The sequence below is a fragment of the Dasypus novemcinctus genome, chromosome 31, assembly GCF_030445035.2.
Source record: "Dasypus novemcinctus isolate mDasNov1 chromosome 31, mDasNov1.1.hap2, whole genome shotgun sequence".
Classification (NCBI taxonomy): domain Eukaryota; kingdom Metazoa; phylum Chordata; class Mammalia; order Cingulata; family Dasypodidae; genus Dasypus; species Dasypus novemcinctus.
The window spans coordinates 232969-254554 of NC_080703.1; positions in this window are offsets into that span (position 1 = coordinate 232969).

Consider the following 21586-nt stretch of genomic DNA (forward strand, 5'->3'; position numbering starts at 1 on the left):
TGGGCTGAGACCCTCTCTCCATCCGAGAGCGAGGGCTCACCTGGTCCAGGCCAAGAGTCTGCGTTGGGCCAGGCTGCCCCGGTCGGTCCCTCGGAAGAGGGGGCTTCCTCGCCAACCAAAGTCCCCGCGGCCTCGTCAAGCGGGGGCCTACCTAGGGCCGGCGTTGCCCTGCAGGTCTCTCCCACGCCAATGGTCACAGACGTGCTGACTCCCATGGCCGTCACCTCCGCCGTTTTGGGACGGGAAAACCTGGCCTTTCCCACAGGTGGCCTGAGGGCTTCTGCCTTGGCCGCCTGCCAGGCCCGGAGAGGCCTGTCTCTCAGAGAGGAGAGGCTCACAGTCTTCCCCTTCCTCGTCAGTGTCCACTCTTGCTCTGTGTTTCTTCTCTGGGATGAGAGGGGCGGGCCCCTGAGCACCCAGGCGACTCTCAGACATCAGCGTGCCCTTTCTCCTCTCGCCCGACTTTGTGGTACCGTACGAATGAACATTGATCTTTTCTCCGGGTTCGGGGGACCCAAAACGAAGCTGCTTACCTGTTGGGTTGTGAGGCTTTTCAGGGGAAAGCATTTCTGCTCCCTTGAGGCTCACTGCGCTCAATTGGGCTTACAGGTCCGGGTGTTCCGTGTACCAGGGACATTGTAAGCAGGCATCGCGACCGTCCAAAGCAGTTGCATGGGTTGTTTTGGCATTGACTCGAGCCACAGCCGCCAGGGTTTGAAACACACACACGAAAGGAAGAACTCATCATCTGAAGTAGCTTGGGCTCTGCCAGAGCACGCCACGCAGCCAGGTGATTTTCCTATTGGTTGTCGTGCCAAGCTACCATAGCAGGCAATTCCACAGGTATACTGTGCAGAGTTCCAAACGAAAGCAGATAGCCCCTGTCGCCGAGGCGCAGCTGCCTAGGCGATAAAGCCCCAGGCACTGGTGCTCCTGAGGGCTGCGGGGACAGCCAGGTCTACGCCGGTGGCAGGAGGCTCTGGGCCTCAGTGCCCTGCCAGTGGGCCCTACTTGAGTATAGGTGCTCTTGCATGGGGTGGAGTCGGTCTCAGGTGGGCCCTCCCTCCACAGGCCTCTCCTGTCCCCCTTGGCTGAAGCCGAGCCCGGCACTGGGGGTTGGTGCCTGCGCAGGAGCCTTGAGTCTCTGGACAGGCCCCGTGCCAGCTGGGACCTGAGCCCCAGCCCAGCTGCAAGCCCTGCGCTCAAGTTCCTTGGCCTTGCCCAGGTCAGCTAAGAGGGAGGAGAAGATGGTCGTCAGCACAGCGGGAAGCAATAGTGCCGACACCTGGCAGCGGGAGAAGCGCCTCCAACAGCCCCGTGGGATCTAAGCCCCCTCTGGCTCCAGCCGCCGCCCCAGCCAGGCCTCTCCCCGCCCCCCCACGGCCGAGCCAGGACCAAGGCACAGGCGCCCAAGCCCGCCGGGCAGGCCACGCCCCCAGCCGCCCCCGCCCCCGGGCGCCCGGCGCCCCGCCCCCGGCAGACTCGCCCCGCCCACGCCCCGCCCCGCCTCCGTTGCTCTGGAGACCGTGGCTGCCGGCGGGAGGGGCCTAAGGCCTGGAGGTGGAAGACAGTGGTGATGAGGGGGAGAATTCTCCACTCGGGAGTTGTCCCCAGTGGTAGTGGCGGGACACGTGCGGCCACTAGACATCCTGCCGAAACCCACCCAAGGCACTTCCCGGAGCGTGTCGACTGCCAGGAAAACTCACCCGCCGGGCTTAGGGGTTAGCGGGGTTCCCAAACGCACACATCGAGTGCCCGCAAGAGGCCACGGGAAGGAAAGGGGTCGCTGGCCTGCTAGGACCCTGCTGGGTGGGGGCTGTGCTGGAAGAGAACCTCTGCTATGGTGTCGTGGACTGTTGTTTTCTCCTCTAAGTCTGATGAAAAGAAGAGACAGAGGAAGGAAGCTCCAGGAACAAGCAAGCGGCTCCGGTGCGGAAACTCAGAGCCCAAACTACCACCGCTAGGGGCCGCGGTTGGGAAAGAATGGTTCCTTCCTGGGTTCCAAGGCAGGGGGAGGGGCAGGGCCCCATGCAGAAGGGGCTGTGGGGGAGGGGACCCCTGGGCCAGTCCCGGGACTGGGCTGAGACCCTCTCTCCATCCGAGAGCGAGGGCTCACCTGGTCCAGGCCAAGAGTCTGCGTTGGGCCAGGCTGCCCCGGTCGGTCCCTCGGAAGAGGGGGCTTCCTCGCCAACCAAAGTCCCCGCGGCCTCGTCAAGCGGGGGCCTACCTAGGGCCGGCGTTGCCCTGCAGGTCTCTCCCACGCCAATGGTCACAGACGTGCTGACTCCCATGGCCGTCACCTCCGCCGTTTTGGGACGGGAAAACCTGGCCTTTCCCACAGGTGGCCTGAGGGCTTCTGCCTTGGCCGCCTGCCAGGCCCGGAGAGGCCTGTCTCTCAGAGAGGAGAGGCTCACAGTCTTCCCCTTCCTCGTCAGTGTCCACTCTTGCTCTGTGTTTCTTCTCTGGGATGAGAGGGGCGGGCCCCTGAGCACCCAGGCGACTCTCAGACATCAGCGTGCCCTTTCTCCTCTCGCCCGACTTTGTGGTACCGTACGAATGAACATTGATCTTTTCTCCGGGTTCGGGGGACCCAAAACGAAGCTGCTTACCTGTTGGGTTGTGAGGCTTTTCAGGGGAAAGCATTTCTGCTCCCTTGAGGCTCACTGCGCTCAATTGGGCTTACAGGTCCGGGTGTTCCGTGTACCAGGGACATTGTAAGCAGGCATCGCGACCGTCCAAAGCAGTTGCATGGGTTGTTTTGGCATTGACTCGAGCCACAGCCGCCAGGGTTTGAAACACACACACGAAAGGAAGAACTCATCATCTGAAGTAGCTTGGGCTCTGCCAGAGCACGCCACGCAGCCAGGTGATTTTCCTATTGGTTGTCGTGCCAAGCTACCATAGCAGGCAATTCCACAGGTATACTGTGCAGAGTTCCAAACGAAAGCAGATAGCCCCTGTCGCCGAGGCGCAGCTGCCTAGGCGATAAAGCCCCAGGCACTGGTGCTCCTGAGGGCTGCGGGGACAGCCAGGTCTACGCCGGTGGCAGGAGGCTCTGGGCCTCAGTGCCCTGCCAGTGGGCCCTACTTGAGTATAGGTGCTCTTGCATGGGGTGGAGTCGGTCTCAGGTGGGCCCTCCCTCCACAGGCCTCTCCTGTCCCCTTGGCTGAAGCCGAGCCCGGCACTGGGGGTTGGTGCCTGCGCAGGAGCCTTGAGTCTCTGGACAGGCCCCGTGCCAGCTGGGACCTGAGCCCCAGCCCAGCTGCAAGCCCTGCGCTCAAGTTCCTTGGCCTTGCCCAGGTCAGCTAAGAGGGAGGAGAAGATGGTCGTCAGCACAGCGGGAAGCAATAGTGCCGACACCTGGCAGCGGGAGAAGCGCCTCCAACAGCCCCGTGGGATCTAAGCCCCCTCTGGCTCCAGCCGCCGCCCCAGCCAGGCCTCTCCCCGCCCCCCCACGGCCGAGCCAGGACCAAGGCACAGGCGCCCAAGCCCGCCGGGCAGGCCACGCCCCCAGCCGCCCCCGCCCCCGGGCGCCCGGCGCCCCGCCCCCGGCAGACTCGCCCCGCCCACGCCCCGCCCCGCCTCCGTTGCTCTGGAGACCGTGGCTGCCGGCGGGAGGGGCCTAAGGCCTGGAGGTGGAAGACAGTGGTGATGAGGGGGAGAATTCTCCACTCGGGAGTTGTCCCCAGTGGTAGTGGCGGGACACGTGCGGCCACTAGACATCCTGCCGAAACCCACCCAAGGCACTTCCCGGAGCGTGTCGACTGCCAGGAAAACTCACCCGCCGGGCTTAGGGGTTAGCGGGGTTCCCAAACGCACACATCGAGTGCCCGCAAGAGGCCACGGGAAGGAAAGGGGTCGCTGGCCTGCTAGGACCCTGCTGGGTGGGGGCTGTGCTGGAAGAGAACCTCTGCTATGGTGTCGTGGACTGTTGTTTTCTCCTCTAAGTCTGATGAAAAGAAGAGACAGAGGAAGGAAGCTCCAGGAACAAGCAAGCGGCTCCGGTGCGGAAACTCAGAGCCCAAACTACCACCGCTAGGGGCCGCGGTTGGGAAAGAATGGTTCCTTCCTGGGTTCCAAGGCAGGGGGAGGGGCAGGGCCCCATGCAGAAGGGGCTGTGGGGGAGGGGACCCCTGGGCCAGTCCCGGGACTGGGCTGAGACCCTCTCTCCATCCGAGAGCGAGGGCTCACCTGGTCCAGGCCAAGAGTCTGCGTTGGGCCAGGCTGCCCCGGTCGGTCCCTCGGAAGAGGGGGCTTCCTCGCCAACCAAAGTCCCCGTGGCCTCGTCAAGCGGGGGCCTACCTAGGGCCGGCGTTGCCCTGCAGGTCTCTCCCACGCCAATGGTCACAGACGTGCTGACTCCCATGGCCGTCACCTCCGCCGTTTTGGGATGGGAAAACCTGGCCTTTCCCACAGGTGGCCTGAGGGCTTCTGCCTTGGCCGCCTGCCAGGCCCGGAGAGGCCTGTCTCTCAGAGAGGAGAGGCTCACAGTCTTCCCCTTCCTCGTCAGTGTCCACTCTTGCTCTGTGTTTCTTCTCTGGGATGAGAGGGGCGGGCCCCTGAGCACCCAGGCGACTCTCAGACATCAGCGTGCCCTTTCTCCTCTCGCCCGACTTTGTGGTACCGTACGAATGAACATTGATCTTTTCTCCGGGTTCGGGGGACCCAAAACGAAGCTGCTTACCTGTTGGGTTGTGAGGCTTTTCAGGGGAAAGCATTTCTGCTCCCTTGAGGCTCACTGCGCTCAATTGGGCTTACAGGTCCGGGTGTTCCGTGTACCAGGGACATTGTAAGCAGGCATCGCGACCGTCCAAAGCAGTTGCATGGGTTGTTTTGGCATTGACTCGAGCCACAGCCGCCAGGGTTTGAAACACACACACGAAAGGAAGAACTCATCATCTGAAGTAGCTTGGGCTCTGCCAGAGCACGCCACGCAGCCAGGTGATTTTCCTATTGGTTGTCGTGCCAAGCTACCATAGCAGGCAATTCCACAGGTATACTGTGCAGAGTTCCAAACGAAAGCAGATAGCCCCTGTCGCCGAGGCGCAGCTGCCTAGGCGATAAAGCCCCAGGCACTGGTGCTCCTGAGGGCTGCGGGGACAGCCAGGTCTACGCCGGTGGCAGGAGGCTCTGGGCCTCAGTGCCCTGCCAGTGGGCCCTACTTGAGTATAGGTGCTCTTGCATGGGGTGGAGTCGGTCTCAGGTGGGCCCTCCCTCCACAGGCCTCTCCTGTCCCCTTGGGTGAAGCCGAGCCCGGCACTAGGGGTTGGTGCCTGCGCAGGAGCCTTGAGTCTCTGGACAGGCCCCGTGCCAGCTGGGACCTGAGCCCCAGCCCAGCTGCAAGCCCTGCGCTCAAGTTCCTTGGCCTTGCCCAGGTCAGCTAAGAGGGAGGAGAAGATGGTCGTCAGCACAGCGGGAAGCAATAGTGCCGACACCTGGCAGCGGGAGAAGCGCCTCCAACAGCCCCGTGGGATCTAAGCCCCCTCTGGCTCCAGCCGCCGCCCCAGCCAGGCCTCTCCCCGCCCCCCCACGGCCGAGCCAGGACCAAGGCACAGGCGCCCAAGCCCGCCGGGCAGGCCACGCCCCCAGCCGCCCCCGCCCCCGGGCGCCCGGCGCCCCGCCCCCGGCAGACTCGCCCCGCCCACGCCCCGCCCCGCCTCCGTTGCTCTGGAGACCGTGGCTGCCGGCGGGAGGGGCCTAAGGCCTGGAGGTGGAAGACAGTGGTGATGAGGGGGAGAATTCTCCACTCGGGAGTTGTCCCCAGTGGTAGTGGCGGGACACGTGCGGCCACTAGACATCCTGCCGAAACCCACCCAAGGCACTCCCCGGAGCGTGTCGACTGCCAGGAAAACTCACCTGCCGGGCTTAGGGGTTAGCGGGGTTCCCAAACGCACACATCGAGTGCCCGCAAGAGGCCACGGGAAGGAAAGGGGTCGCTGGCCTGCTAGGACCCTGCTGGGTGGGGGCTGTGCTGGAAGAGAACCTCTGCTATGGTGTCGTGGACTGTTGTTTTCTCCTCTAAGTCTGATGAAAAGAAGAGACAGAGGAAGGAAGCTCCAGGAACAAGCAAGAGGCTCCGGTGCGGAAACTCAGAGCCCAAACTACCACCGCTAGGGGCCGCTGTTGGGAAAGAATGGTTCCTTCCTGGGTTCCAAGGCAGGGGGAGGGGCAGGGCCCCATGCAGAAGGGGCTGTGGGGGAGGGGACCCCTGGGCCAGTCCCGGGACTGGGCTGAGACCCTCTCTCCATCCGAGAGCGAGGGCTCACCTGGTCCAGGCCAAGAGTCTGCGTTGGGCCAGGCTGCCCCGGTCGGTCCCTCGGAAGAGGGGGCTTCCTCGCCAACCAAAGTCCCCGCGGCCTCGTCAAGCGGGGGCCTACCTAGGGCCGGCGTTGCCCTGCAGGTCTCTCCCACGCCAATGGTCACAGACGTGCTGACTCCCATGGCCGTCACCTCCGCCGTTTTGGGACGGGAAAACCTGGCCTTTCCCACAGGTGGCCTGAGGGCTTCTGCCTTGGCCGCCTGCCAGGCCCGGAGAGGCCTGTCTCTCAGAGAGGAGAGGCTCACAGTCTTCCCCTTCCTCGTCAGTGTCCACTCTTGCTCTGTGTTTCTTCTCTGGGATGAGAGGGGCGGGCCCCTGAGCACCCAGGCGACTCTCAGACATCAGCGTGCCCTTTCTCCTCTCGCCCGACTTTGTGGTACCGTACGAATGAACATTGATCTTTTCTCCGGGTTCGGGGGACCCAAAACGAAGCTGCTTACCTGTTGGGTTGTGAGGCTTTTCAGGGGAAAGCATTTCTGCTCCCTTGAGGCTCACTGCGCTCAATTGGGCTTACAGGTCCGGGTGTTCCGTGTACCAGGGACATTGTAAGCAGGCATCGCGACCGTCCAAAGCAGTTGCATGGGTTGTTTTGGCATTGACTCGAGCCACAGCCGCCAGGGTTTGAAACACACACACGAAAGGAAGAACTCATCATCTGAAGTAGCTTGGGCTCTGCCAGAGCACGCCACGCAGCCAGGTGATTTTCCTATTGGTTGTCGTGCCAAGCTACCATAGCAGGCAATTCCACAGGTATACTGTGCAGAGTTCCAAACGAAAGCAGATAGCCCCTGTCGCCGAGGCGCAGCTGCCTAGGCGATAAAGCCCCAGGCACTGGTGCTCCTGAGGGCTGCGGGGACAGCCAGGTCTACGCCGGTGGCAGGAGGCTCTGGGCCTCAGTGCCCTGCCAGTGGGCCCTACTTGAGTATAGGTGCTCTTGCATGGGGTGGAGTCGGTCTCAGGTGGGCCCTCCCTCCACAGGCCTCTCCTGTCCCCTTGGCTGAAGCCGAGCCCGGCACTGGGGGTTGGTGCCTGCGCAGGAGCCTTGAGTCTCTGGACAGGCCCCGTGCCAGCTGGGACCTGAGCCCCAGCCCAGCTGCAAGCCCTGCGCTCAAGTTCCTTGGCCTTGCCCAGGTCAGCTAAGAGGGAGGAGAAGATGGTCGTCAGCACAGCGGGAAGCAATAGTGCCGACACCTGGCAGCGGGAGAAGCGCCTCCAACAGCCCCGTGGGATCTAAGCCCCCTCTGGCTCCAGCCGCCGCCCCAGCCAGGCCTCTCCCCGCCCCCCCACGGCCGAGCCAGGACCAAGGCACAGGCGCCCAAGCCCGCCGGGCAGGCCACGCCCCCAGCCGCCCCCGCCCCCGGGCGCCCGGCGCCCCGCCCCCGGCAGACTCGCCCCGCCCACGCCCCGCCCCGCCTCCGTTGCTCTGGAGACCGTGGCTGCCGGCGGGAGGGGCCTAAGGCCTGGAGGTGGAAGACAGTGGTGATGAGGGGGAGAATTCTCCACTCGGGAGTTGTCCCCAGTGGTAGTGGCGGGACACGTGCGGCCACTAGACATCCTGCCGAAACCCACCCAAGGCACTCCCCGGAGCGTGTCGACTGCCAGGAAAACTCACCCGCCGGGCTTAGGGGTTAGCGGGGTTCCCAAACGCACACATCGAGTGCCCGCAAGAGGCCACGGGAAGGAAAGGGGTCGCTGGCCTGCTAGGACCCTGCTGGGTGGGGGCTGTGCTGGAAGAGAACCTCTGCTATGGTGTCGTGGACTGTTGTTTTCTCCTGTAAGTCTGATGAAAAGAAGAGACAGAGGAAGGAAGCTCCAGGAACAAGCAAGCGGCTCCGGTGCGGAAACTCAGAGCCCAAACTACCACCGCTAGGGGCCGCGGTTGGGAAAGAATGGTTCCTTCCTGGGTTCCAAGGCAGGGGGAGGGGCAGGGCCCCATGCAGAAGGGGCTGTGGGGGAGGGGACCCCTGGGCCAGTCCCGGGACTGGGCTGAGACCCTCTCTCCATCCGAGAGCGAGGGCTCACCTGGTCCAGGCCAAGAGTCTGCGTTGGGCCAGGCTGCCCCGGTCGGTCCCTCGGAAGAGGGGGCTTCCTCGCCAACCAAAGTCCCCGTGGCCTCGTCAAGTGGGGGCCTACCTAGGGCCGGCGTTGCCCTGCAGGTCTCTCCCACGCCAATGGTCACAGACGTGCTGACTCCCATGGCCGTCACCTCCGCCGTTTTGGGACGGGAAAACCTGGCCTTTCCCACAGGTGGCCTGAGGGCTTCTGCCTTGGCCGCCTGCCAGGCCCGGAGAGGCCTGTCTCTCAGAGAGGAGAGGCTCACAGTCTTCCCCTTCCTCGTCAGTGTCCACTCTTGCTCTGTGTTTCTTCTCTGGGATGAGAGGGGCGGGCCCCTGAGCACCCAGGCGACTCTCAGACATCAGCGTGCCCTTTCTCGCTCGCCTGACTTTGTGGTACCGTACGAATGAACATTGATCTTTTCTCCGGGTTCGGGGGACCCAAAACGAAGCTGCTTACCTGTTGGGTTGTGAGGCTTTTCAGGGGAAAGCATTTCTGCTCCCTTGAGGCTCACTGCGCTCAATTGGGCTTACAGGTCCGGGTGTTCCGTGTACCAGGGACATTGTAAGCAGGCATCGCGACCGTCCAAAGCAGTTGCATGGGTTGTTTTGGCATTGACTCGAGCCACAGCCGCCAGGGTTTGAAACACACACACGAAAGGAAGAACTCATCATCTGAAGTAGCTTGGGCTCTGCCAGAGCACGCCACGCAGCCAGGTGATTTTCCTATTGGTTGTCGTGCCAAGCTACCATAGCAGGCAATTCCACAGGTATACTGTGCAGAGTTCCAAACGAAAGCAGATAGCCCCTGTCGCCGAGGCGCAGCTGCCTAGGCGATAAAGCCCCAGGCACTGGTGCTCCTGAGGGCTGCGGGGACAGCCAGGTCTACGCCGGTGGCAGGAGGCTCTGGGCCTCAGTGCCCTGCCAGTGGGCCCTACTTGAGTATAGGTGCTCTTGCATGGGGTGGAGTCGGTCTCAGGTGGGCCCTCCCTCCACAGGCCTCTCCTGTCCCCTTGGCTGAAGCCGAGCCCGGCACTAGGGGTTGGTGCCTGCGCAGGAGCCTTGAGTCTCTGGACAGGCCCCGTGCCAGCTGGGACCTGAGCCCCAGCCCAGCTGCAAGCCCTGCGCTCAAGTTCCTTGGCCTTGCCCAGGTCAGCTAAGAGGGAGGAGAAGATGGTCGTCAGCACAGCGGGAAGCAATAGTGCCGACACCTGGCAGCGGGAGAAGCGCCTCCAACAGCCCCGTGGGATCTAAGCCCCCTCTGGCTCCAGCCGCCGCCCCAGCCAGGCCTCTCCCCGCCCCCCCACGGCCGAGCCAGGACCAAGGCACAGGCGCCCAAGCCCGCCGGGCAGGCCACGCCCCCAGCCGCCCCCGCCCCCGGGCGCCCGGCGCCCCGCCCCCGGCAGACTCGCCCCGCCCACGCCCCGCCCCGCCTCCGTTGCTCTGGAGACCGTGGCTGCCGGCGGGAGGGGCCTAAGGCCTGGAGGTGGAAGACAGTGGTGATGAGGGGGAGAATTCTCCACTCGGGAGTTGTCCCCAGTGGTAGTGGCGGGACACGTGCGGCCACTAGACATCCTGCCGAAACCCACCCAAGGCACTCCCCGGAGCGTGTCGACTGCCAGGAAAACTCACCTGCCGGGCTTAGGGGTTAGCGGGGTTCCCAAACGCACACATCGAGTGCCCGCAAGAGGCCACGGGAAGGAAAGGGGTCGCTGGCCTGCTAGGACCCTGCTGGGTGGGGGCTGTGCTGGAAGAGAACCTCTGCTATGGTGTCGTGGACTGTTGTTTTCTCCTCTAAGTCTGATGAAAAGAAGAGACAGAGGAAGGAAGCTCCAGGAACAAGCAAGAGGCTCCGGTGCGGAAACTCAGAGCCCAAACTACCACCGCTAGGGGCCGCTGTTGGGAAAGAATGGTTCCTTCCTGGGTTCCAAGGCAGGGGGAGGGGCAGGGCCCCATGCAGAAGGGGCTGTGGGGGAGGGGACCCCTGGGCCAGTCCCGGGACTGGGCTGAGACCCTCTCTCCATCCGAGAGCGAGGGCTCACCTGGTCCAGGCCAAGAGTCTGCGTTGGGCCAGGCTGCCCCGGTCGGTCCCTCGGAAGAGGGGGCTTCCTCGCCAACCAAAGTCCCCGCGGCCTCGTCAAGCGGGGGCCTACCTAGGGCCGGCGTTGCCCTGCAGGTCTCTCCCACGCCAATGGTCACAGACGTGCTGACTCCCATGGCCATCACCTCCGCCGTTTTGGGACCGGAAAACCTGGCCTTTCCCACAGGTGGCCTGAGGGCTTCTGCCTTGGCCGCCTGCCAGGCCCGGAGAGGCCTGTCTCTCAGAGAGGAGAGGCTCACAGTCTTCCCCTTCCTCGTCAGTGTCCACTCTTGCTCTGTGTTTCTTCTCTGGGATGAGAGGGGCGGGCCCCTGAGCACCCAGGCGACTCTCAGACATCAGCGTGCCCTTTCTCCTCTCGCCCGACTTTGTGGTACCGTACGAATGAACATTGATCTTTTCTCCGGGTTCGGGGGACCCAAAACGAAGCTGCTTACCTGTTGGGTTGTGAGGCTTTTCAGGGGAAAGCATTTCTGCTCCCTTGAGGCTCACTGCGCTCAATTGGGCTTACAGGTCCGGGTGTTCCGTGTACCAGGGACATTGTAAGCAGGCATCGCGACCGTCCAAAGCAGTTGCATGGGTTGTTTTGGCATTGACTCGAGCCACAGCCGCCAGGGTTTGAAACACACACACGAAAGGAAGAACTCATCATCTGAAGTAGCTTGGGCTCTGCCAGAGCACGCCACGCAGCCAGGTGATTTTCCTATTGGTTGTCGTGCCAAGCTACCATAGCAGGCAATTCCACAGGTATACTGTGCAGAGTTCCAAACGAAAGCAGATAGCCCCTGTCGCCGAGGCGCAGCTGCCTAGGCGATAAAGCCCCAGGCACTGGTGCTCCTGAGGGCTGCGGGGACAGCCAGGTCTACGCCGGTGGCAGGAGGCTCTGGGCCTCAGTGCCCTGCCAGTGGGCCCTACTTGAGTATAGGTGCTCTTGCATGGGGTGGAGTCGGTCTCAGGTGGGCCCTCCCTCCACAGGCCTCTCCTGTCCCCTTGGCTGAAGCCGAGCCCGGCACTGGGGGTTGGTGCCTGCGCAGGAGCCTTGAGTCTCTGGACAGGCCCCGTGCCAGCTGGGACCTGAGCCCCAGCCCAGCTGCAAGCCCTGCGCTCAAGTTCCTTGGCCTTGCCCAGGTCAGCTAAGAGGGAGGAGAAGATGGTCGTCAGCACAGCGGGAAGCAATAGTGCCGACACCTGGCAGCGGGAGAAGCGCCTCCAACAGCCCCATGGGATCTAAGCCCCCTCTGGCTCCAGCCGCCGCCCCAGCCAGGCCTCTCCCCGCCCCCCCACGGCCGAGCCAGGACCAAGGCACAGGCGCCCAAGCCCGCCGGGCAGGCCACGCCCCCAGCCGCCCCCGCCCCCGGGCGCCCGGCGCCCCGCCCCCGGCAGACTCGCCCCGCCCACGCCCCGCCCCGCCTCCGTTGCTCTGGAGACCGTGGCTGCCGGCGGGAGGGGCCTAAGGCCTGGAGGTGGAAGACAGTGGTGATGAGGGGGAGAATTCTCCACTCGGGAGTTGTCCCCAGTGGTAGTGGCGGGACACGTGCGGCCACTAGACATCCTGCCGAAACCCACCCAAGGCACTCCCCGGAGCGTGTCGACTGCCAGGAAAACTCACCCGCCGGGCTTAGTTGTTAGCGGGGTTCCCAAACGCACACATCGAGTGCCCGCAAGAGGCCACGGGAAGGAAAGGGGTCGCTGGCCTGCTAGGACCCTGCTGGGTGGGGGCTGTGCTGGAAGAGAACCTCTGCTATGGTGTCGTGGACTGTTGTTTTCTCCTCTAAGTCTGATGAAAAGAAGAGACAGAGGAAGGAAGCTCCAGGAACAAGCAAGCGGCTCCGGTGCGGAAACTCAGAGCCCAAACTACCACCGCTAGGGGCCGCGGTTGGGAAAGAATGGTTCCTTCCTGGGTTCCAAGGCAGGGGGAGGGGCAGGGCCCCATGCAGAAGGGGCTGTGGGGGAGGGGACCCCTGGGCCAGTCCCGGGACTGGGCTGAGACCCTCTCTCCATCCGAGAGCGAGGGCTCACCTGGTCCAGGCCAAGAGTCTGCGTTGGGCCAGGCTGCCCCGGTCGGTCCCTCGGAAGAGGGGGCTTCCTCGCCAACCAAAGTCCCCGCGGCCTCGTCAAGCGGGGGCCTACCTAGGGCCGGCGTTGCCCTGCAGGTCTCTCCCACGCCAATGGTCACAGACGTGCTGACTCCCATGGCCGTCACCTCCGCCGTTTTGGGACGGGAAAACCTGGCCTTTCCCACAGGTGGCCTGAGGGCTTCTGCCTTGGCCGCCTGCCAGGCCCGGAGAGGCCTGTCTCTCAGAGAGGAGAGGCTCACAGTCTTCCCCTTCCTCGTCAGTGTCCACTCTTGCTCTGTGTTTCTTCTCTGGGATGAGAGGGGCGGGCCCCTGAGCACCCAGGCGACTCTCAGACATCAGCGTGCCCTTTCTCCTCTCGCCCGACTTTGTGGTACCGTACGAATGAACATTGATCTTTTCTCCGGGTTCGGGGGACCCAAAACGAAGCTGCTTACCTGTTGGGTTGTGAGGCTTTTCAGGGGAAAGCATTTCTGCTCCCTTGAGGCTCACTGCGCTCAATTGGGCTTACAGGTCCGGGTGTTCCGTGTACCAGGGACATTGTAAGCAGGCATCGCGACCGTCCAAAGCAGTTGCATGGGTTGTTTTGGCATTGACTTGAGCCACAGCCGCCAGGGTTTGAAACACACACACGAAAGGAAGAACTCATCATCTGAAGTAGCTTGGGCTCTGCCAGAGCACGCCACGCAGCCAGGTGATTTTCCTATTGGTTGTCGTGCCAAGCTACCATAGCAGGCAATTCCACAGGTATACTGTGCAGAGTTCCAAACGAAAGCAGATAGCCCCTGTCGCCGAGGCGCAGCTGCCTAGGCGATAAAGCCCCAGGCACTGGTGCTCCTGAGGGCTGCGGGGACAGCCAGGTCTACGCCGGTGGCAGGAGGCTCTGGGCCTCAGTGCCCTGCCAGTGGGCCCTACTTGAGTATAGGTGCTCTTGCATGGGGTGGAGTCGGTCTCAGGTGGGCCCTCCCTCCACAGGCCTCTCCTGTCCCCTTGGCTGAAGCCGAGCCCGGCACTGGGGGTTGGTGCCTGCGCAGGAGCCTTGAGTCTCTGGACAGGCCCCGTGCCAGCTGGGACCTGAGCCCCAGCCCAGCTGCAAGCCCTGCGCTCAAGTTCCTTGGCCTTGCCCAGGTCAGCTAAGAGGGAGGAGAAGATGGTCGTCAGCACAGCGGGAAGCAATAGTGCCGACACCTGGCAGCGGGAGAAGCGCCTCCAACAGCCCCGTGGGATCTAAGCCCCCTCTGGCTCCAGCCGCCGCCCCAGCCAGGCCTCTCCCCGCCCCCCCACGGCCGAGCCAGGACCAAGGCACAGGCGCCCAAGCCCGCCGGGCAGGCCACGCCCCCAGCCGCCCCCGCCCCCGGGCGCCCGGCGCCCCGCCCCCGGCAGACTCGCCCCGCCCACGCCCCGCCCCGCCTCCGTTGCTCTGGAGACCGTGGCTGCCGGCGGGAGGGGCCTAAGGCCTGGAGGTGGAAGACAGTGGTGATGAGGGGGAGAATTCTCCACTCGGGAGTTGTCCCCAGTGGTAGTGGCGGGACACGTGCGGCCACTAGACATCCTGCCGAAACCCACCCAAGGCACTTCCCGGAGCGTGTCGACTGCCAGGAAAACTCACCCGCCGGGCTTAGGGGTTAGCGGGGTTCCCAAACGCACACATCGAGTGCCCGCAAGAGGCCACGGGAAGGAAAGGGGTCGCTGGCCTGCTAGGACCCTGCTGGGTGGGGGCTGTGCTGGAAGAGAACCTCTGCTATGGTGTCGTGGACTGTTGTTTTCTCCTCTAAGTCTGATGAAAAGAAGAGACAGAGGAAGGAAGCTCCAGGAACAAGCAAGCGGCTCCGGTGCGGAAACTCAGAGCCCAAACTACCACCGCTAGGGGCCGCGGTTGGGAAAGAATGGTTCCTTCCTGGGTTCCAAGGCAGGGGGAGGGGCAGGGCCCCATGCAGAAGGGGCTGTGGGGGAGGGGACCCCTGGGCCAGTCCCGGGACTGGGCTGAGACCCTCTCTCCATCCGAGAGCGAGGGCTCACCTGGTCCAGGCCAAGAGTCTGCGTTGGGCCAGGCTGCCCCGGTCGGTCCCTCGGAAGAGGGGGCTTCCTCGCCAACCAAAGTCCCCGCGGCCTCGTCAAGCGGGGGCCTACCTAGGGCCGGCGTTGCCCTGCAGGTCTCTCCCACGCCAATGGTCACAGACGTGCTGACTCCCATGGCCGTCACCTCCGCCGTTTTGGGACGGGAAAACCTGGCCTTTCCCACAGGTGGCCTGAGGGCTTCTGCCTTGGCCGCCTGCCAGGCCCGGAGAGGCCTGTCTCTCAGAGAGGAGAGGCTCACAGTCTTCCCCTTCCTCGTCAGTGTCCACTCTTGCTCTGTGTTTCTTCTCTGGGATGAGAGGGGCGGGCCCCTGAGCACCCAGGCGACTCTCAGACATCAGCGTGCCCTTTCTCCTCTCGCCCGACTTTGTGGTACCGTACGAATGAACATTGATCTTTTCTCCGGGTTCGGGGGACCCAAAACGAAGCTGCTTACCTGTTGGGTTGTGAGGCTTTTCAGGGGAAAGCATTTCTGCTCCCTTGAGGCTCACTGCGCTCAATTGGGCTTACAGGTCCGGGTGTTCCGTGTACCAGGGACATTGTAAGCAGGCATCGCGACCGTCCAAAGCAGTTGCATGGGTTGTTTTGGCATTGACTCGAGCCACAGCCGCCAGGGTTTGAAACACACACACGAAAGGAAGAACTCATCATCTGAAGTAGCTTGGGCTCTGCCAGAGCACGCCACGCAGCCAGGTGATTTTCCTATTGGTTGTCGTGCCAAGCTACCATAGCAGGCAATTCCACAGGTATACTGTGCAGAGTTCCAAACGAAAGCAGATAGCCCCTGTCGCCGAGGCGCAGCTGCCTAGGCGATAAAGCCCCAGGCACTGGTGCTCCTGAGGGCTGCGGGGACAGCCAGGTCTACGCCGGTGGCAGGAGGCTCTGGGCCTCAGTGCCCTGCCAGTGGGCCCTACTTGAGTATAGGTGCTCTTGCATGGGGTGGAGTCGGTCTCAGGTGGGCCCTCCCTCCACAGGCCTCTCCTGTCCCCTTGGCTGAAGCCGAGCCCGGCACTGGGGGTTGGTGCCTGCGCAGGAGCCTTGAGTCTCTGGACAGGCCCCGTGCCAGCTGGGACCTGAGCCCCAGCCCAGCTGCAAGCCCTGCGCTCAAGTTCCTTGGCCTTGCCCAGGTCAGCTAAGAGGGAGGAGAAGATGGTCGTCAGCACAGCGGGAAGCAATAGTGCCGACACCTGGCAGCGGGAGAAGCGCCTCCAACAGCCCCGTGGGATCTAAGCCCCCTCTGGCTCCAGCCGCCGCCCCAGCCAGGCCTCTCCCCGCCCCCCCACGGCCGAGCCAGGACCAAGGCACAGGCGCCCAAGCCCGCCGGGCAGGCCACGCCCCCAGCCGCCCCCGCCCCCGGGCGCCCGGCGCCCCGCCCCCGGCAGACTCGCCCCGCCCACGCCCCGCCCCGCCTCCGTTGCTCTGGAGACCGTGGCTGCCGGCGGGAGGGGCCTAAGGCCTGGAGGTGGAAGACAGTGGTGATGAGGGGGAGAATTCTCCACTCGGGAGTTGTCCCCAGTGGTAGTGGCGGGACACGTGCGGCCACTAGACATCCTGCCGAAACCCACCCAAGGCACTCCCCGGAGCGTGTCGACTGCCAGGAAAACTCACCTGCCGGGCTTAGGGGTTAGCGGGGTTCCGAAACGCACACATCGAGTGCCCGCAAGAGGCCACGGGAAGGAAAGGGGTCGCTGGCCTGCTAGGACCCTGCTGGGTGGGGGCTGTGCTGGAAGAGAACCTCTGCTATGGTGTCGTGGACTGTTGTTTTCTCCTCTAAGTCTGATGAAAAGAAGAGACAGAGGAAGGAAGCTCCAGGAACAAGCAAGAGGCTCCGGTGCGGAAACTCAGAGCCCAAACTACCACCGCTAGGGGCCGCTGTTGGGAAAGAATGGTTCCTTCCTGGGTTCCAAGGCAGGGGGAGGGGCAGGGCCCCATGCAGAAGGGGCTGTGGGGGAGGGGACCCCTGGGCCAGTCCCGGGACTGGGCTGAGACCCTCTCTCCATCCGAGAGCGAGGGCTCACCTGGTCCAGGCCAAGAGTCTGCGTTGGGCCAGGCTGCCCCGGTCGGTCCCTCGGAAGAGGGGGCTTCCTCGCCAACCAAAGTCCCCGCGGCCTCGTCAAGCGGGGGCCTACCTAGGGCCGGCGTTGCCCTGCAGGTCTCTCCCACGCCAATGGTCACAGACGTGCTGACTCCCATGGCCGTCACCTCCGCCGTTTTGGGACGGGAAAACCTGGCCTTTCCCACAGGTGGCCTGAGGGCTTCTGCCTTGGCCGCCTGCCAGGCCCGGAGAGGCCTGTCTCTCAGAGAGGAGAGGCTCACAGTCTTCCCCTTCCTCGTCAGTGTCCACTCTTGCTCTGTGTTTCTTCTCTGGGATGAGAGGGGCGGGCCCCTGAGCACCCAGGCGACTCTCAGACATCAGCGTGCCCTTTCTCCTCTCGCCCGACTTTGTGGTACCGTACGAATGAACATTGATCTTTTCTCCGGGTTCGGGGGACCCAAAACGAAGCTGCTTACCTGTTGGGTTGTGAGGCTTTTCAGGGGAAAGCATTTCTGCTCCCTTGAGGCTCACTGCGCTCAATTGGGCTTACAGGTCCGGGTGTTCCGTGTACCAGGGACATTGTAAGCAGGCATCGCGACCGTCCAAAGCAGTTGCATGGGTTGTTTTGGCATTGACTCGAGCCACAGCCGCCAGGGTTTGAAACACACACACGAAAGGAAGAACTCATCATCTGAAGTAGCTTGGGCTCTGCCAGAGCACGCCACGCAGCCAGGTGATTTTCCTATTGGTTGTCGTGCCAAGCTACCATAGCAGGCAATTCCACAGGTATACTGTGCAGAGTTCCAAACGAAAGCAGATAGCCCCTGTCGCCGAGGCGCAGCTGCCTAGGCGATAAAGCCCCAGGCACTGGTGCTCCTGAGGGCTGCGGGGACAGCCAGGTCTACGCCGGTGGCAGGAGGCTCTGGGCCTCAGTGCCCTGCCAGTGGGCCCTACTTGAGTATAGGTGCTCTTGCATGGGGTGGAGTCGGTCTCAGGTGGGCCCTCCCTCCACAGGCCTCTCCTGTCCCCTTGGCTGAAGCCGAGCCCGGCACTGGGGGTTGGTGCCTGCGCAGGAGCCTTGAGTCTCTGGACAGGCCCCGTGCCAGCTGGGACCTGAGCCCCAGCCCAGCTGCAAGCCCTGCGCTCAAGTTCCTTGGCCTTGCCCAGGTCAGCTAAGAGGGAGGAGAAGATGGTCGTCAGCACAGCGGGAAGCAATAGTGCCGACACCTGGCAGCGGGAGAAGCGCCTCCAACAGCCCCGTGGGATCTAAGCCCCCTCTGGCTCCAGCCGCCGCCCCAGCCAGGCCTCTCCCCGCCCCCCCACGGCCGAGCCAGGACCAAGGCACAGGCGCCCAAGCCCGCCGGGCAGGCCACGCCCCCAGCCGCCCCCGCCCCCGGGCGCCCGGCGCCCCGCCCCCGGCAGACTCGCCCCGCCCACGCCCCGCCCCGCCTCCGTTGCTCTGGAGACCGTGGCTGCCGGCGGGAGGGGCCTAAGGCCTGGAGGTGGAAGACAGTGGTGATGAGGGGGAGAATTCTCCACTCGGGAGTTGTCCCCAGTGGTAGTGGCGGGACACGTGCGGCCACTAGACATCCTGCCGAAACCCACCCAAGGCACTCCCCGGAGCGTGTCGACTGCCAGGAAAACTCACCCGCCGGGCTTAGGGGTTAGCGGGGTTCCCAAACGCACACATCGAGTGCCCGCAAGAGGCCACGGGAAGGAAAGGGGTCGCTGGCCTGCTAGGACCCTGCTGGGTGGGGGCTGTGCTGGAAGAGAACCTCTGCTATGGTGTCGTGGACTGTTGTTTTCTCCTCTAAGTCTGATGAAAAGAAGAGACAGAGGAAGGAAGCTCCAGGAACAAGCAAGCGGCTCCGGTGCGGAAACTCAGAGCCCAAACTACCACCGCTAGGGGCCGCGGTTGGGAAAGAATGGTTCCTTCCTGGGTTCCAAGGCAGGGGGAGGGGCAGGGCCCCATGCAGAAGGGGCTGTGGGGGAGGGGACCCCTGGGCCAGTCCCGGGACTGGGCTGAGACCCTCTCTCCATCCGAGAGCGAGGGCTCACCTGGTCCAGGCCAAGAGTCTGCGTTGGGCCAGGCTGCCCCGGTCGGTCCCTCGGAAGAGGGGGCTTCCTCGCCAACCAAAGTCCCCGCGGCCTCGTCAAGTGGGGGCCTACCTAGGGCCAGCGTTGCCCTGCAGGTCTCTCCCACGCCAATGGTCACAGACGTGCTGACTCCCATGGCCGTCACCTCCGCCGTTTTGGGACGGGAAAACCTGGCCTTTCCCACAGGTGGCCTGAGGGCTTCTGCCTTGGCCGCCTGCCAGGCCCGGAGAGGCCTGTCTCTCAGAGAGGAGAGGCTCACAGTCTTCCCCTTCCTCGTCAGTGTCCACTCTTGCTCTGTGTTTCTTCTCTGGGATGAGAGGGGCGGGCCCCTGAGCACCCAGGCGACTCTCAGACATCAGCGTGCCCTTTCTCCTCTCGCCCGACTTTGTGGTACCGTACGAATGAACATTGATCTTTTCTCCGGGTTCGGGGGACCCAAAACGAAGCTGCTTACCTGTTGGGTTGTGAGGCTTTTCAGGGGAAAGCATTTCTGCTCCCTTGAGGCTCACTGCGCTCAATTGGGCTTACAGGTCCGGGTGTTCCGTGTACCAGGGACATTGTAAGCAGGCATCGCGACCGTCCAAAGCAGTTGCATGGGTTGTTTTGGCATTGACTCGAGCCACAGCCGCCAGGGTTTGAAACACACACACGAAAGGAAGAACTCATCATCTGAAGTAGCTTGGGCTCTGCCAGAGCACGCCACGCAGCCAGGTGATTTTCCTATTGGTTGTCGTGCCAAGCTACCATAGCAGGCAATTCCACAGGTATACTGTGCAGAGTTCCAAACGAAAGCAGATAGCCCCTGTCGCCGAGGCGCAGCTGCCTAGGCGATAAAGCCCCAGGCACTGGTGCTCCTGAGGGCTGCGGGGACAGCCAGGTCTACGCCGGTGGCAGGAGGCTCTGGGCCTCAGTGCCCTGCCAGTGGGCCCTACTTGAGTATAGGTGCTCTTGCATGGGGTGGAGTCGGTCTCAGGTGGGCCCTCCCTCCACAGGCCTCTCCTGTCCCCTTGGCTGAAGCCGAGCCCGGCACTAGGGGTTGGTGCCTGCGCAGGAGCCTTGAGTCTCTGGACAGGCCCCGTGCCAGCTGGGACCTGAGCCCCAGCCCAGCTGCAAGCCCTGCGCTCAAGTTCCTTGGCCTTGCCCAGGTCAGCTAAGAGGGAGGAGAAGATGGTCGTCAGCACAGCGGGAAGCAATAGTGCCGACACCTGGCAGCGGGAGAAGCGCCTCCAACAGCCCGGTGGGATCTAAGCCCCCTCTGGCTCCAGCCGCCGCCCCAGCCAGGCCTCTCCCCGCCCCCCCACGGCCGAGCCAGGACCAAGGCACAGGCGCCCAAGCCCGCCGGGCAGGCCACGCCCCCAGCCGCCCCCGCCCCCGGGCGCCCGGCGCCCCGCCCCCGGCAGACTCGCCCCGCCCACGCCCCGCCCCGCCTCCGTTGCTCTGGAGACCGTGGCTGCCGGCGGGAGGGGCCTAAGGCCTGGAGGTGGAAGACAGTGGTGATGAGGGGGAGAATTCTCCACTCGGGAGTTGTCCCCAGTGGTAGTGGCGGGACACGTGCGGCCACTAGACATCCTGCCGAAACCCACCCAAGGCACTTCCCGGAGCGTGTCGACTGCCAGGAAAACTCACCCGCCGGGCTTAGGGGTTAGCGGGGTTCCCAAACGCACACATCGAGTGCCCGCAAGAGGCCACGGGAAGGAAAGGGGTCGCTGGCCTGCTAGGACCCTGCTGGGTGGGGGCTGTGCTGGAAGAGAACCTCTGCTATGGTGTCGTGGACTGTTGTTTTCTCCTCTAAGTCTGATGAAAAGAAGAGACAGAGGAAGGAAGCTCCAGGAACAAGCAAGCGGCTCCGGTGCGGAAACTCAGAGCCCAAACTACCACCGCTAGGGGCCGCTGTTGGGAAAGAATGGTTCCTTCCTGGGTTCCAAGGCAGGGGGAGGGGCAGGGCCCCATGCAGAAGGGGCTGTGGGGGAGGGGACCCCTGGGCCAGTCCCGGGACTGGGCTGAGACCCTCTCTCCATCCGAGAGCGAGGGCTCACCTGGTCCAGGCCAAGAGTCTGCGTTGGGCCAGGCTGCCCCGGTCGGTCCCTCGGAAGAGGGGGCTTCCTCGCCAACCAAAGTCCCCGCGGCCTCGTCAAGCGGGGGCCTACCTAGGGCCGGCGTTGCCCTGCAGGTCTCTCCCACGCCAATGGTCACAGACGTGCTGACTCCCATGGCCATCACCTCCGCCGTTTTGGGACCGGAAAACCTGGCCTTTCCCACAGGTGGCCTGAGGGCTTCTGCCTTGGCCGCCTGCCAGGCCCGGAGAGGCCTGTCTCTCAGAGAGGAGAGGCTCACAGTCTTCCCCTTCCTCGTCAGTGTCCACTCTTGCTCTGTGTTTCTTCTCTGGGATGAGAGGGGCGGGCCCCTGAGCACCCAGGCGACTCTCAGACATCAGCGTGCCCTTTCTCCTCTCGCCCGACTTTGTGGTACCGTACGAATGAACATTGATCTTTTCTCCGGGTTCGGGGGACCCAAAACGAAGCTGCTTACCTGTTGGGTTGTGAGGCTTTTCAGGGGAAAGCATTTCTGCTCCCTTGAGGCTCACTGCGCTCAATTGGGCTTACAGGTCCGGGTGTTCCGTGTACCAGGGACATTGTAAGCAGGCATCGCGACCGTCCAAAGCAGTTGCATGGGTTGTTTTGGCATTGACTCGAGCCACAGCCGCCAGGGTTTGAAACACACACACGAAAGGAAGAACTCATCATCTGAAGTAGCTTGGGCTCTGCCAGAGCACGCCACGCAGCCAGGTGATTTTCCTATTGGTTGTCGTGCCAAGCTACCATAGCAGGCAAT